Source organism: Lactuca serriola, chromosome 3 (assembly GCF_051521515.1).
Source record: "Lactuca serriola cultivar US96UC23 chromosome 3, Lser_US96UC23_V15, whole genome shotgun sequence".
NCBI classification, from domain to species: Eukaryota; Viridiplantae; Streptophyta; class Magnoliopsida; order Asterales; family Asteraceae; genus Lactuca; species Lactuca serriola.
In genome coordinates, this window is record NC_136410.1 from 11,212,223 (window position 1) to 11,229,126 (window position 16,904).

General features: G+C 33.8%; 1 pseudogene; it reads right to left on the reverse strand.

Moving 5' to 3' along the window:
- Positions 1-2,931: 2,931 nt before the first annotated feature.
- Positions 2,932-4,684, reverse strand: LOC145091475 (BTB/POZ domain-containing protein At5g41330 pseudogene; annotated as a pseudogene).
- Between the last annotated feature and the right edge of the window lie 12,220 nt (positions 4,685-16,904).

Sequence of the window (16,904 nt, forward strand, 5' to 3'; positions counted from 1 at the left end):
ATATATGAGATCCGGTAAGAAGTCTCGACTGCTTTAGTATTGTCGGATTAAACTGGCTCGTCGGGGTGAAGGTTTGCACTCCATCTTTCTCTCTCTTTCAAAGATACCACTCTCATTACTCTCACTGCCATTTGAATATAATTAATTGTGATTCTAAAGATTGACTAGTAGTCGTGGTAAGAGAGAAAGTTAGAAAAAATTGAACTTACATGTATAGGAGTATGCAGTAACGTAGTATAACATTTAAAATATTTGATAAAATGTTAGTATTTGTTAGTTTTTAGTTTGTTATATCTTATAAGGATAATGACTTAAAAAGGTAACATACTTTTCGATCTGTACACATTTAGTCACCGAGTTTTGTTTGTCCATATTTTCCCATTGAACTTGTTGAACTATTCAAAAAACATCCTTATGACCTGCAATCATAGGTTTAACTGGTTTCCGGCGAGTCTCTAGTCATTTTCTCCGACGAGACTCCGATGTTCATGATTTTTCCGGCGAAACATATTCTTTTCATAAAACAAAGATTAACACATCAAATATATTCCAGATTCAAGAACACATACAAAAATAAATATATAAACACACATACATACACATCAGATCACTATTCATTGTCTTTAACCTCCAAGCCACCATTAAAATCGAGTTCTTGGGTTTATGATTTTCAGATGATGGTGTACGAAGGGAGTGAAAGATAGTATGTGTTGTTCCAAAATCGACTTCAGAAAGGAAAGAAGAGAGAAGTGTATGAGTGTTGTTCCAAAATCATGAACACACTAACTGATCTCTGAAAATCGTTCCAAAAACCAAAATCTCAGATCTGGGAAGAAGATGAACACGATGAAGATCTACAAACAAAGATGATGAACACACACACACACATACTTCGATTTATGGAGGCTGAAACACATACATCAGATATGTGATGAACACAGATAAATATACATCAGGTTATTGTTCATCATCTTCAACCTCCGTTCATGAGCAAATCTGAAACGATTACTTGAGCAAAACTTTGATTTTTTGAAGAATAAAACACCAGAAATGATTTCTTGAGCAAAACGATTTCGTCCATGGCAGATCTAGCAAAAAACGAAATCATACACACATGTTGTTATAGGTTCGTGTTTTGATCTAATACATACACACACACATTCAAATCGGAAGAAGTTCTCAAGAACAAACCCATTAGAAGATCTTGATAGATCTGGAATTTTTTATCGAAGAAGAGACACCCACCCTCTTCGATTTTGATTGCAACCTCCTTCTCTCCTATTGTGCTGGTTCAAAGGATAATGCATCGACGAGCTTGTACATTATGCTGCATAGTTTGTATTTTGCTTACTTTCAACCATCAGAGAAAAACGAAGGGGAATCATTTGAAGTGAAGGACTCATCAATGAAGTTTGATCGGAGGTTGTTGGAAATAGCTTGAGACGGGATCTGGGTTTGTGGGGGTGAAGGTCTCGATTTTAATGGTGGCTTGGAGGTTGAAGACGATGAACAATAAACGATTTTAATGGTGACTTGGGTTGCCTTGGATAAACAAATCCAGCTAGAAAACGTAATTGATTTGTTAATAGAGAGATGAGGGAGGCGGAAGAAGGGCTTGGTGGTGGTAGTGGCTGATGAGAACAACGATCAAGAAGTGAGGTGTGTGTTTGTGTATTTTATTTTGGAAATCGAAATCTAGTGTGTTGTGTGTGTTCTTGAGTTGTTAATCTGAAAAATCAAAACCTTATTTGTGTGTTACAACTCGCCGGAAAAATCATATTGGCCGGAGACTTGCCGGAGAAGATGACCGGAGTCTCGTCGGAAATGCAAAGACCGTCGGAAACCGGTTAAAACCACACCAACCAGTCATAAGGATAAGATATGGACAACAAAACGAGTTTAATGGGAAAATGTAGACAAAATTTTTTTTCAGTGATTAAACATGTACAAAACGAAAAATACAATACCCTTTTAAGTCATTATCCCTATCTTATATTATTCTTAGTTTGTAAAAGTAAACGTACTTTTGAATTTCATCATTTTGAAGTTTACTAATTATTAGTAAATATTGCTAAGTAGTGACTATTAAAATATATATATATATATATATATATATATATATATATATATATATATATATATATATATATAAAGATTAGAATAAAATATACATGTATAAGATTTTTTTTTTTTTAAACTTAAATGAAAAAACGGTTTATTATTAATAGATTTTTTATTAAAAAAATATAAGTTCTTAAGATACCAACGAACCAATGAATATTTAACAGCTTTATAGATAACATGTTTAGAAGTTTAAACATGTTTTTTTCTTTTTAAACTTAAATAAAAAACGGTTTATTATTAATAGATTTTTTATTAAAAAAATATAAGTTCTTAAGATATCAACGAGCCAATGAATATTTAACAGCTTTATAAATAACATGTTTAGAAGTTTAAACATGTTTTTTTCTTTTTAAACTTAAATGAAAAAACGGTTTATTATTAATAGATTTTTTATTAAAAAAATATAAATTCTTAAGATACCAACGAGCCAATGAATATTTAAAAGCTTTATAGATAACATGTTTAAAAGTTTGGTTTCGGCCCGCTCGTTCCAATGTGTGTGTTCCGCCCTGATTCTATAGTTTTTCAAAGCAAACATGTTTAGAATAAGAAGAGTACTGAAGGATGTAGTGTAGTCTAATAGGACGATTTTGCAACCACGGATATATTGTATTGTATTCATTAAAATAACAATTCTAACAACAACAAATATTGTACAAACTTACAAAAAATAACTGTAAACATAATATCCATCCTAAGAAATTCAGGATTACATATAAATCAAATTGATTCAAAACGACTATAGAACTTCTAATAAAAATTTTGATATCATGCATATCACTCTACACATTCGAGCACAAAAAAAAATAAAAATAATAAAAAAAAGGTATGTCTTGTAAAAACGATAATGTACACAAACAAATAATCACTATCTTTGTTTCTTTTGATCGCATAAAAGATCAAAATCATATGAAACTTCAAATGATCAAAATCTTCTTACAGAGCTTTGCCAGACCTCGACAAATTGCTGATCTTTCCTAGTAACGAACATTTTGTTTCCACCAAACCCTAGATTTGTGATCCTATTTTGTCCTAAATCCTTCGACCTACCCAACATGTTCTTCTTAAAGACCCTCTCTTCTTTCCCATTTTTACCATTTCTCAAAGAACCCATCAAAACCTCAGACCACAGCTCCAATTCACCTTCTTTACTGCAAAAAACTTGATTCCCATGACTTTCAATCTTACAACCATACCCTTCTTTCTTCACATTCATCACTTTTCTTGAATCACCAAGACAATTCCAAGAATTATCAGGCAAAATGCTCCTAAAATCAATGTAAGAAACCTCTCCAGAATTTGTTCCGATCTTGAAAACAGCTGAAAGGGCATCAGAAACTGTGATATCCGAAAAGCAATCGACTTTCTCTTTTATTTCTGAAACAAGATTCCCGGATCTTATATCCCAAAACTTGATGTTACCTGAAACGCCAGATGGTCCACTGTGAGACCCAGAAGCCATTAGCAGTTTAAGACTTGGAATCCAATTCAATTTTGTTGATGGAATCGCCGAATCAAGATCAGCACCAAAGATTTCATTATGCCCAATTTCTGAGACAACTTTGAAGCTATCATTCAGGTCGTATACCAATATAGAGTTTGAATTCCTGCGACTTGATTCAAAACTAGTGAATAAAAGCTCAGGGGAAGTTCCAATTGCTTGAACAGTTGAACCAGATTTGGTCACATTTTCCCAATTTATGGTTTGTCTAACATGACCCATTTCAAGATCAATGATTTGCAAGCCGGAGAAATCAGTAGCACCAGCTGCTACAACATTTGATGATAAAGCTAATAAAGAATCAATAGCCGTGAATTGGGTCAAAGTCGTAGACTTTCTTTGTAAAGACCAATCAAAAGACGTGATTTTGCTGCCATGAGAGACATGGACTGACCCGTATGGTGTTGTAGCGATTGCAGAAGGTGAATCTCTGCCACTGAGAGGCAATATCATTGATTTTTCAAGATCAAAAGGTTCAAATTGCGAAGGGTTAGATTGAGATTGAACAAGAAGATGTTCAACCCCATAAAACTTCGCTTCAAAAACAATATCTTGAATCTCAAAGGTTTTGGCTTTTGATGGAAGATTCCCGGTTCTTAATAGAGATAAAAGAATCGAAAACAATTCAGGGTCTCTATCAATAAAAGGGATTGAACTGTTCTGTTCAGAAGAATTGAAGAGATTGGAGAAAAGGGTATTGGACCCAGCTAGGGTTAGGGTTTGTACGGTTGTTTGAAAGAGTTGACCACCTACATCAATGGTGACTACGTTTGTTCTGGTGAAATCGTGAGGATTCTTGGAAACCCCATTTGAGAGAGGCTTCGACTGTGAAAAGGGTGGCATATTTTTCGAGGATTGCATAGAATCTGTGAGAAAATATTGAAGGTTTTGAATGGGGGTTTAATGGTTGTCAAGTGAGGTGGCTGGTGGTTTGTTTTCTATCTAGGGTTGTTTGAACTTTGAAGTAGGCCAAGCTGTCTGTATCAGCTACTTGGTGAGGAAATTGATTTGTTTTTGTTTTTGTTTTTGTATAAGAAGAAAGAATCAAGAGATAGTAGGATGTTGCTAAAACAGAACATATGGGTTTTAAATCCCGCTGTCCATGTTGGCTTCACTGCTGTACTACTTTCTGTGTTTTTTTACTTATATTAAATTATCATAATTTAACCTATTTTGATGCTTTTTTTTTTTTTTTTTTTTTTATTAGTCATAAAATAGGTGTCGGCTGAGAGCTGCACAAAGGGCTGTTCCAGCCCGTATCCAGTAAAGCCCGGCTTTTAGCTAAGGCCTCATCGGCCATTGAAGCCATGGGTTTAGTTCGGCCATTGAAGCCGATGGGTTTAGTTCGGCCTCATCGGCCATTGAAGCCATGGGTTTAGTTCGGCCCGGTTTAAACCTAAAAAAGGGCTTTATTTATTTATTTTTCATATTTTCTATATATTTGACTCGATTATATGCATCTATCTTTTAATAATAACTATACTAGGTTATAACCTGTAGACACCACGGATGAGAAGTTTAAAAAATAATTTTAATTACATCGAACTTATTTATTGAAAACTGATAATAAAATATTTACTAATTAATAAATGTATAGCTTAGTAATTATCTTTGTTAATAGATAGTGTTGTTTGAACGTTATTATCGAAAATATAATTGTCTGGTAAAATTAGAACGCTAGAAATTATTATTGTTATGAGTTATATAAAGGTCAAACATATATTTTTATATTTGTAAATATAGAAATGGGTACCATTTGAAATTGTTGAGAAGGGTGTTGTAACATTTATATTTGTTGAATGAAGATTAATAATTGTACGTTGATATACATATGTTTTGGCTAAGTTTATATTTTTCTAGTCTAAGGCAACATTTATATAGTTATCTGTAGATATTAATTTACAATTGTAGACATTTGTTATAAAATGACAAAAATTATTTAGTAATATTAAAAATAATATTAAATATTAAAAATATAATAAATCAAAGAGTCTTGCACATTTTATATTAATTTTATATTAAAAATAAATTGTAAAATAATATAAATACCGTTATTCGACATGTAAGAAGCATTTGGTATAGAGAAATTTTGACGGATTGATGTGCTAGGTAATATTTTGGATTTTCTATTGTCCAAATATAACTTTTTATTTTTTTTTAAAATATAAATATATATAATTAAATATAGTTCATATTTTAAGATTAATGATTAACATAATAAACCATAAATAATTAGTATTAGAGGGAAATGCATAAAATCAAAATCTAAAACATGTATTAGACCATGACTAAATAACTAGTAACACTTCAATTGTATGTTTATAAAATTTTATAAGCTATGGTGGCTTACGTATATTGTACATGTGTAGTTATATAACATAAATACTAAAAACAAATTTATCCTATAAAATTTTCACATTTTTAATATTTATAATTAATGCATTTATTAAAAAACTAATCTAATAAAATTAGTCTCGAAGATACCACCCTCCTACTTCATACCCCCTGATGAATAGCATCTACTACTCCTCCCATTTTATTGCCCTAATGAAAATCCCCCCACCACCGGCCACCCTTCATCCGTCTCTATTTTCAAAGCAAAACTGCATATCCACATCCGTAGATGTAATCGTAGAACCTTACACATCAATTGCTTAGATGTAAATTAGATTCAATTATATAACTTTTGAAGTGGATCCCTGTCAATGTCGATCACACATCAGAATGAAAAACCTCGGATAGTGGCATTGATATCGATTTGATCGTAGAGCTTTATTTTGAAGATGTGGATTGAAGAAAAAATTGCATTATCTTTACCTGATGTAATCAGTACTTCCAGATTTCAACTAAGGCAACAATGTACCACATAAAACGACAGTAAGATTCAACATATTCAGAAACCACTTATTCCTCCGTGTTCATTATTTTGACAGAAGAAAGTTAGAAATATAAAGTGGTTTACCTGGTTAATTTGCAGGAAATTTGGTGGGATAATAGCCAAGAGAAGATGTAGAAAGCAAAGAAATACCAATTCCTTGAGAGTGGAGGCAATTATGGGCTATTTTGCCGATTTTTGAGTAAGCAAAAACTTCAAATTTTGAAATTTTAAGATAGGTTATATTAGGTGATTATTGCTATCAAACATTTATAAGTACAATGCTACATAAATTATTTCTATTTTTTTTAATTTTATATCTTTATTTTGATTTCTCTCTCAAAAACTTATATATATATATATATATATATATATATATATATATATATATATATATATATATATATATATATATATATAAAGTCAATTTCCTGCGTATTACAATGCATTTTTACCAATATGATGCTGATATTGAGCTGTCCCAAATCGACAAAAATAAGATTAATATTTTGTCACTTTTAAAAGAAATGAAAGTACGATGTTAAAATTTTCAAAGAAACATAAGTACAATGTTATTTCACGTTATATGATGTATGTGATTGGTGTGCTGGAACACGTAACAGGGACCAAAACACCCACATCCTTCCTTTGACATAATATATTTTGGCCATTTAACTCAATTTACAAATTTGAAAATTTTGAAAAACAATTAGGAATTTTGTTCAGTTAATATAATTTGCATATCAATTTATTGGATATAATTACAAACCAAATAGAATAAGAAAGGGAAATATTTAGATAATAAGTTAAAGTAAAATGTTATTTTATGCAATTACAGTAACTGGAATGATCATTGTAAATATAAAAAAAAGTTAAAACACGTCTGTGGACTTAGAAAATCTAATGGAATGTATCGATCAATTAAAAAAAATAATTTTAAAAGACCAGATGGTCCTCTCAATGAATTTTATTTCAAAAGCAGCACAACAAAAAACTAAATGATAACAATTATGAAATTTGGTTTTATTTTTAACAAATAAATAGGAAGAACATTGCGAAAAGTTGGAACAGTAACAAAATAAAATGCTATTTGATTTAATTACAAGCAAAAGTTGGTAAATGCTACAAATAACATGGATTCAACACATAAAAGTTTTGTAAAACAAATGGCCGAAAAGAAGAATAAGATTAAACAGGAAAAAGAAATATAAAAAAATGAAAGGAATGAAAAGTAATTAACTTAAGACAGTAATAAAAACAGCAAACCTATAGACGAATCCCTTTCCCTTATCTCTTATATGGAACTGAAACATGAAAAAGATAAATGAAGAATGGAGAATGTTCACGTATATATTAATGATTGGAAAACTTAATCCTTGATTTTTTGATATCGGAGATAGAAATGATCGATTGTTTGAATTATTTAAAATCCCTGATTTTTTGATATTAGAGATAGAAAAGATTGACTTTTTAGAATGTTTAAATAAAATTTTGAAAGAAATCGAATTAAATTATTCCTAAATTAATGGGAATAAACCGGTGTGGGGAAATCAATGACATAATATTAATAACTTTATTCTAAAATTTTGTAGTAATTTTAGTATAGATAAATATGAGTAATTAATAGCATTATATTTTCCTGATTTAAAGGGAATCGTTTAAATGTTTCTGTAGGTAAAATGCTAAAAATCAGGAAAATTTCAAGGAATGCATATCAGAAATTGCAATGGGCAGGAAACAATGGAGTATATAGCTGGAGAGAATGCCCCGTGGCAATAGGCTTGTCTATAAGGACACATGGCATTTAGAAGGGGTTTTTATTAAGAATAGAGATGTTAACAAATGCAAAGGAAGTAGCATACCAAATTACAAATAAATGAACTTTTTTTGGGAACAGAGAAATAAATAAACTAATCAATGGTAATTGTATAACATCATATTTCTTAAAAAAAAAAAGTAAAGAGTTCATGACTTATAAGGGTAACATATTTAATTGGTATTCATATTTAACAAATAATGTTTTTATACATAATTAACCATTCAACTTATTTCATATGTTGAAAAATAGGTAGTATTACCTCTAGCAATTAGTGATATTAACATTTTTTAAACACTTGAAACAAATTCAATAATCAAATATATATGAAAACAAAAAAAAATATGTTACACTTTGAAGTAATTAACCCTAGAAAAAACTAAGTCATTTATTATTTTAGTTGAAACTACATTATTTGTTGATTGATGTAATCTATGAAAATAATCATTTTGATTTGATAAATTATTTAAATAAAATTCTAAGTATAATTAAAAGATTAGTAATATTCATTGATAAATATGAAAAATCCATGTTGTTTAAAATTAATAAATTAACTTATTTATCATAAAAATAAAAAATTAAACCATGTTAGCCTCATATTTTTTTGTTTTTTTTCCATTAGAGTAATAATATTCAATAGTGGAACTCGAAAAATAAGTGTGGATAGAATGATCTAGATCACAAGTTTAAACATATTTTAAATTTAAGTTGATGATTTTTATAGTATGCATTAAAATGTGTTGGATCAAGTTAGGTGACTTGTAACGACCTAAATTTTTCACATTTAATTAACTAAGGATTATCAGAGTTTTTCAACAATTTACAGAATTCTATAAAATATAAAACACTTTACATCCCATGGTTAATCACCGATTTACAATAAATCTATCTATTACTTGAACAACCCGGAAATAAAATCTATTTTAGGTCGTGCTTCTGTTTTCTCACATATCACGGTTGCTACCTGAACCCGCTAAACATTAAAATATTTATTACATCATACCACAGGTCTGGTGATTTTTATTTTAATATGTTTTCATGTTTCATCTACTCTTTCTTTCTTTTCTTTTCTTTCTCTTACTCTGCAATACAATATCTTTCTTTTATAACATACACTGCTAGTCTTTCTTATCTCATCACATCTATCTCTTTTACTATTTTCTTTTTTACTTCCTCTCATATCTCATCTTATCTACTATGTTATCTTTTTCATATCATCTAAATCTTTACCTTCCATCTCTTGGCATGCCTTAGCATCACATTCCTTCATCTCATACTCTATCTTCTCTAATATTTTCTCTCTCTTAGCATCTACTCAAACTTATATATTACCTTCTCTTAGCCCCTTCTTAGGCTTATCTCATACTTTACACATATTATATCTTCTCTTTTTTTCTTTCACATACTCTATCTTTTCTAATCTTTCACTGCTCTTGTTTATAGTTTATACATTCTCTTCTCTATCTCTTAGTTTATTGTTCTCATTTATGTGACTCTTAGCATGTCTTCTCATACTTTGCTTACTTTTCATCTCTTTATTCTCAACTCTAATGCCATATCATTCTATTCTCATCTAGACCTAATGGTCCCGTCTCATATTACACTCTGATCTATCTTCTAAAGGAATCCACATTCCACTAATATTGTCGGATACACTCATCTAGACTTACTCCCCTCTCTTATGATCCTTCGTGGATCCTTAATCATTCTTCTTCTCTTGAATCCCTCACGAATTCCTTACTCTTAATCCCTCATAGATCTTATTTAAGTTCTTAAAGAACTTTCTTTTTGTGTTCCACTCATGGAACCTTTTCTTTATCTTCTCTAACCATACATAATCTTTATTCCTGCGAAAATCATCTATTTACATCCCCAAAAGACATAAAATTATGATTATACAACATATAATCATACTAATCTGTGTTTATCTACAATTTCTTAGGTATCAACATGTACCTTTCCTATGATCTACTCATGCATAGGATTATAATACATATAATTCCATTCTTTCTTTGTCTACTCTTATGAGGTATTACTCATAATACCCTTGTTCTTTCCTTATACATCTCTACATACTTTTCTTATACATACATGCTCAAATACCTGATCTTAAATGTATAACCACAAGTATATAATCTTACATTGGATTATAGTACATATAAACATATCCTTTCCTTCTTTATCTCATTCTCAGATACATGATACTTACATACAAGAATACATACATGAATATAAATATATATAGCATAATCAAGGGAGAGAGAGAGAGAGAGAGAGAGAGAGAGCAATAACTTACCTTATTAGTTAGTGAAGACTAACTAATCCTTTTTCTTCAATTCTTCCATTGATGCATCTTGATCCATCTTCTTTTCTCTTAAGTATATTCATACATATCTACAAGTTTCTTAATACATGTCTTGGCCTATTTGGAGCTTAATGACTCTCTTGGTCAAAATGACCACTTAATGGCAGGCCCGTCCCAGAGGGTGGGCAATATGGGCGACCATCCAAGGCCCATCTTTTAAAGGGGCCAATTTTTTTTAAGGAAAATGTTATATTTAGAAGATAATAAAAGTAATTTTCTTTCAATTATTGAGTTGTTATAAAACTTGATGAAATGTGTATATTTTAAGGGCCAATTTTTCCCTATTGTCCCAGGCTCAAAATATGTTTGGAACGGTCCTTCTTAATGGATCATATTTCTAACATCTCATCTTCTACTCTAATCCCACCCAGTCAATAAATTAAGCATCCCACAATACCTAATTCATTATAATCTACTCTCTAATGCATCAATCATAATCACTAGTTAGGGTTTACAACCCTAACTCTTATTGGATTGATTCCACTACAAAAATCACTTTGTAAGCTTGATTAAAGCTTCTAAACATTATCATCTACGTCATAATCAAGTTATAGGTGGATCAATTCAACCAATCTACACAAATAAAAAATTTTCACCAAAAGTGGAGACATCATACCTTAATGTGGAGATGATGAAAATCCTAACAATCCGTATTATCTAGCTTCTTTTGCCTCAATTTCAACACCAAAATTTCCAGCATTGAGCTCTCAATCGATTTGGGGTGTTTTGGTTCGGAAATGAGGCTCTAACAAGTTAGAATCTGTCTTTAATCCTCGACATCACATTGTGGTGAGGTTTCCACCGCGTCATGGTGAACTTTTGACTTCGGTCAATGACAACTAACTTACGTCATAGCGTCATGACAATCTGTTTACAACGTCGCGGTATCTGGAGATCTGCAAAGTGCATTGCTGATTCCATTCCAGCTTTGAGGACAACTTTTATCCCAACTTCTAACACCCATAACTTCTTTGTTCTATACCTATTTTCTATGATCTTTATATCCATGAGAAGGTGGTAACATTCTATACAACTCTGTTAAGTCATTTCTCACTGACTTAATATGAGTCTTACTTTATTCGGTCACAAACTTGGCCCAAAAAGCATAACATACCCAAATTATCCTTTTTGGTTAAAATGCATCTTCTCATGCGTTCTTTCTCTTAAACTTACTTATCTTACTTCTTCTAAGTGATTTCAACTCATCTTGGCCATTTTCATGAAGTCACAACTTCATAAACTTACTAATTTCTTATTGTAAGTCCCTAATCTGCCTGTGTATCAATCATATCTGTTTGATGGTGCGGAATCCCAATCAAACAGATGATGTCAGATAAAATAGAAGAGAAGGAGAAGAAGAATAATATGAATCTTCGTATGAATTGATTAGAATTAAAGTTCCGGATACAAAAGATTCACACAAAATGCTCTCTAGTTTCTCTCTTCTCTCTAGACTGTAAACTCCTTCGCGTTCATCAATCTCTACTCCTCACCCTAACACCTCTATATATACATGTTGGATATGGGCCGGAAACACAAGGGTCGTAAATGGGTTTACGGCCGTAAGATGTTTACGGCCGTAAACTCAGCCGTAAACTAGACCATAAATTCATAAAATATTACACAAAATATAATTGCCCAGAAAAGCAAAGTATAAACCATATTTTGACCTAACAATCTCCCCCTTGGTTTATAGCTTTCTTTTCTTAATTGACCCAACAAGCTCCCCCTAAAAAGTAGTTGGCTTTCTTGATAACCTTCATTGGGAACTTGGCTTCAGCTTTATCCTTCGATTTCTTCACAGCATCAGGATGAACATATGAATCTTCAATGAATGACTTCATCTTGAGCACTTGAGGTTTTCTTCAGAATTTGGCATTGAACGCAAATTGGGTGAGGAGGCTTGATGTACTGATTCTTGAAAGATAGCGCTTTCAGCTTGAGAATCTTCAGAGAAAACATCAGAGAGAACAAATCTTTTGGATCACTTCAGCAGGTACAAAGATAGCAGCAGACTGATTGAGGAGGCTTCAATGCAATCCGTCACATAATTTTCATTTTCAGCTTAACCTTGCTTCTAGGATTGAAGGGTTGAATGTTGAAAGAATAATCTTCATTTCTTGCTCATTCGAATGAGAATTCTTCGATGCTCACGGACAAAGCCTTTGGCTCAGAAATCTTCAACACAAACTCCATGAGTCTCATCTGTACCTGAAATCACTTTTCAAGACAAAACAAAACTAAAAGAAAACTTAGCACACATATTAAAATAGAAACAAAAATATTTTTGGATTTTTCATATTTTCTGAACAATAAATAAAACAGAAATAACACTATTTTTTTTTAATTTTTTTTAATTTTTTAATTAATTTTTTTTTAAATTCTCCCCTAATATTTAAATTAGAAGAAACTATGACAAATTTAACAAAAATAAAAATGATATCTAACTTTAAGAGTGATTTAGGATCAAAGTTTTTAGACAGCCTTTATCCACTTGTTGGTACCTTCTATCTTCACGTCTTTGTCTAGTCGATCGTCGGTATTGTGGTCCACTTAAACATGAAAAATTGTGACAATTTTAGGACATACTAATAATTGTAAGACAAAGTGATCCTAAGATCCTAGATATTAGATCTGATCCTAATTTCTTAGATACTATATCTTAAGGACCATTCATCTGACGACGACCAGGGATATTGTTGTCCACCTAAATTGAGCAGCGAGATCTATAGACAATCTGTATGAGTTTAATTTTAAGTGTACTGGAACGTGTTTCCCGCTTCCTGATATGCCCCAGCCATCAAGAACTTCCATAGTACTCCTTACACCGGGTGAGCAGACAACCATTCAGAGAGAGGATAGATTCAGAATTCTATTACTAACTACTTTAGAGGGGTTGAGAAGAAGAAGGTTGCATATTTTGTGTACCAGGTCGGATTAGAAGTCGCGCAAAGGAGACAACATATGGCTAACAGATAAGAAATATTTCACATATATATAGCCTGCAGAGAAATAGAGTTGCATATGTTGTGTACCAGGTCGGATTAGAAGTCGCGCAAAGGAGACAACATATGGCTAACAGACGGAAAGAAAGAAAATGATATTCTACAGACCTAATTTATCGGAATTTACCAGTCGCCCCATCCAACTAGAATTAAGGACAGAATCCGCACATCGAGGAAAAGTTAAACCACAGTTCCAAGTACGGGTTCAATTAATGTGACGAGTAGATTCTCATATATATCTCCCTGTTCAACCTATCCGAGCGTCGTATTGTCAGGCTGAATGGATCTAACTATGTCAAGATTTGTCAAGTCTATAAATTTCCTAAGTTCAACTCTGCCTAGTCATGTCCATTTTAAAAATTTTCGTGCCTACCGATGCATCAAACCAGAGCATAGACCCTTCAACTTTGGGTACGTTACGCAAACTCAGATTGCCTGTTATCACTTGATAATATCACTTCCCAAAACATCTCCCTCAAGCACATTTCATAACCAACATATTTTTTTATTTTATTATTATTATTATTATTATTATTATTATTATTATTATTATTATTTTTAAATTAAAATTTTCTAATTTTTGTTTTGTTTTTATTTCTCCCCTAAATTTGTGCATAGGAGAGAAACGAAACTAAATGCGCAAATTTAAACTATCCTAAAACACGAATTAGTCTTTAAAGCGAATCAACTTAAGAAAAACTCCGTAGTATAGAGAAGAAAACTCAAACCGTAATTCACCGATTGAATCTGCATTCAGAAGGTATGAGAACAGCACACATAATCTCATAACAGATCCGAAAATTCTTCATATTATTAAGCACTAACCCCATGAGTGATCCCTTCCTTTCTTCCCTTACCGCAAAGGACACATACTCTCAAATAATGTTCTGAGTGTTGTACAGTTGAGAGATGACCCTAATCATATGCCAGGAGAAGCCACTACCAATAAACCGAAGTCTGATGATATGCTTCCATTGCTGCTCCAGCATAGAGCGAGATCAGTTTGTAACGTCCCAAAATTCAAGACTAAAAATTTCTTTTAATAAAATATTACTTAAAGTAAAATCATCATTTTAAAACATAAACAAAGTATTAGTTTTCAAAACACATGCTTATTATCAGAGTAAAACATTCCCAGGCTGACTAATCTATGGTGTGTGCCATGCGATCATCCCGAGCTCCATCATCCGCTACTGGAAGCACCTGTAACCAAAACTGAAAACCGTAAGCACGAAGCTTAGTGAGTTCCCCACCCTACCACATACCATGCAAACATACAACAAACATACTGCCAGGCTATTCTGGGGTGCCTGACTACCCTGTACGGCCATTCTGGGGTGCCGACTACCCTTGCGGCCATTCTGGGGTGCCGACTTCCCGTGTCAAGCCATTCTGGGGTGCTGACTACCCGTATCAAGCCATTCTGGGGTGCTGACTACCCGTCGGTCCTGACAACCGATCCTCGGGGACTGTTTCACCCCCTACTGCTACTTACACATATATCATACATAACATATTATCAGACATATCTGGGGTGTCTGACCTACCCTTCGGTCCTAACAACCAAACTCTACTACTATTAGATACGCATATCATAACGTAACAGATTATCAGACATATCTGGGGTGTCTGAACTACCCTTCGGTCCTAACAACCGAACTTGGGGACTGGTCCCCTCCTACCACCTCTATCGCATATAACATAACAGGCCAACATGCAAACATATCATCACATACTGTCAGACGTTTCTGGGATGTCTGACTACCCTCCGGTCCTAACAACCAAACTCTACTGATGAGCCAGGGAGCCCCGTCCATGCTCCTACTGATAGTGAGATACGGGCTCAGCCCGCGCTCACTCTTTCCCTAACTTGGGCCTCGCCCCTGATCTGCTGCTAATGAGATGTGGAACACCATCCACACTCTGCTGTTGGTGAGGTACGGGACCTCGCCCACACTCACCACCCTACCAGGCACATACAAGTATCACACAAACAACAAGTATAAACTATCACATAAACCATTCCTTGGGCACCCGCCCGCTAACATTGGACCTCGTCCTGAACAACATACTAGCATACGATGCCTAGGGCTAACCCCCGGGTATTCTACTCATGTCTACATGGGCCGGCATTGTGGTCGTAGACCCATTCACACAAAGGGAAACTCACCTGATACTGCTGAACTGCTGCTGCTAATCCCTTTAACTGCTACCTGACCACTGACTCCGAACTGCTGCTCCACTAGCTCCCCGAGCTACCAATATCAACATAACACTTAGTTTAACTGGCCTTCAAAGGTCAACTAATTCAACTCTTGCCAAAGTCAAAGTCCTAGTCAAAGTCAACCTCCCAGGTCAACCCTACTCGCCGAGTCACCCTATTGACTCGCCGAGTTCATATGTTCAGAGTCCTTCTATTCGCGACTCGACTCGCCGAGCCAGTCCATGACTCGCCGAGTCTACCGATTACCGAGTCCTGACCTGTCCAACTCACCGAGTCTCCATTCGACTCACTGATTCGAGTCTCAACTCGAAGGGTTTGAGGTTTGGCGACCTGACTCGCCGAGTCCTAGAACAGACTCGCCGAGTCCAATACAATCTTCATCCAACTCGCCGAGTTGTTCTTTCAACTCGCCGAGTTCACGCCCAACTTCATCCGACTCGACGAGCTGTTCATCCCACTCGTTGAGTTCCTCCTCATCTTCAAGCTACTCGCCGAGTCCATCTGGTCCTCCATACATGCAGAGGACTTTTGAGTCATGCAGGGACTCAAATTTGTAGATCTACCCTTCCCAAGCCTATTCCTCACGTAAAGTTGCAAACTTTACGTGTAGAGAAGGAGATCTAAGCAAAATACACCATAAACTAGGGTTTAAGGCCAAGGGGCTTCAACATTGACTCAAGGGCTGATACTTTATGCTTCTCTAGTGCATAACACACTCGGATCTGAAGTAGCAACTCCAGATCCGGCTTCTAACTCGAATGGGTGACAAACCATGGCTTAAAAGCCCCAAATCTCACAACCATGGAAGATCTAAAGGAGAGAGACGACTTATTACCTTCAATATCTCAGAAGGGCTCCACAAACTCCAGATCTGAAGCCAATCCTTGAAGCTTCACTGATTCCCCTCTTTCTTCTTCCTTCAATTCACCCAAAAATGGCTTGGAAGCTTGAATGCACAACAATGGAGGCTTAGGGTTCGCTTTCTGAATGAGGG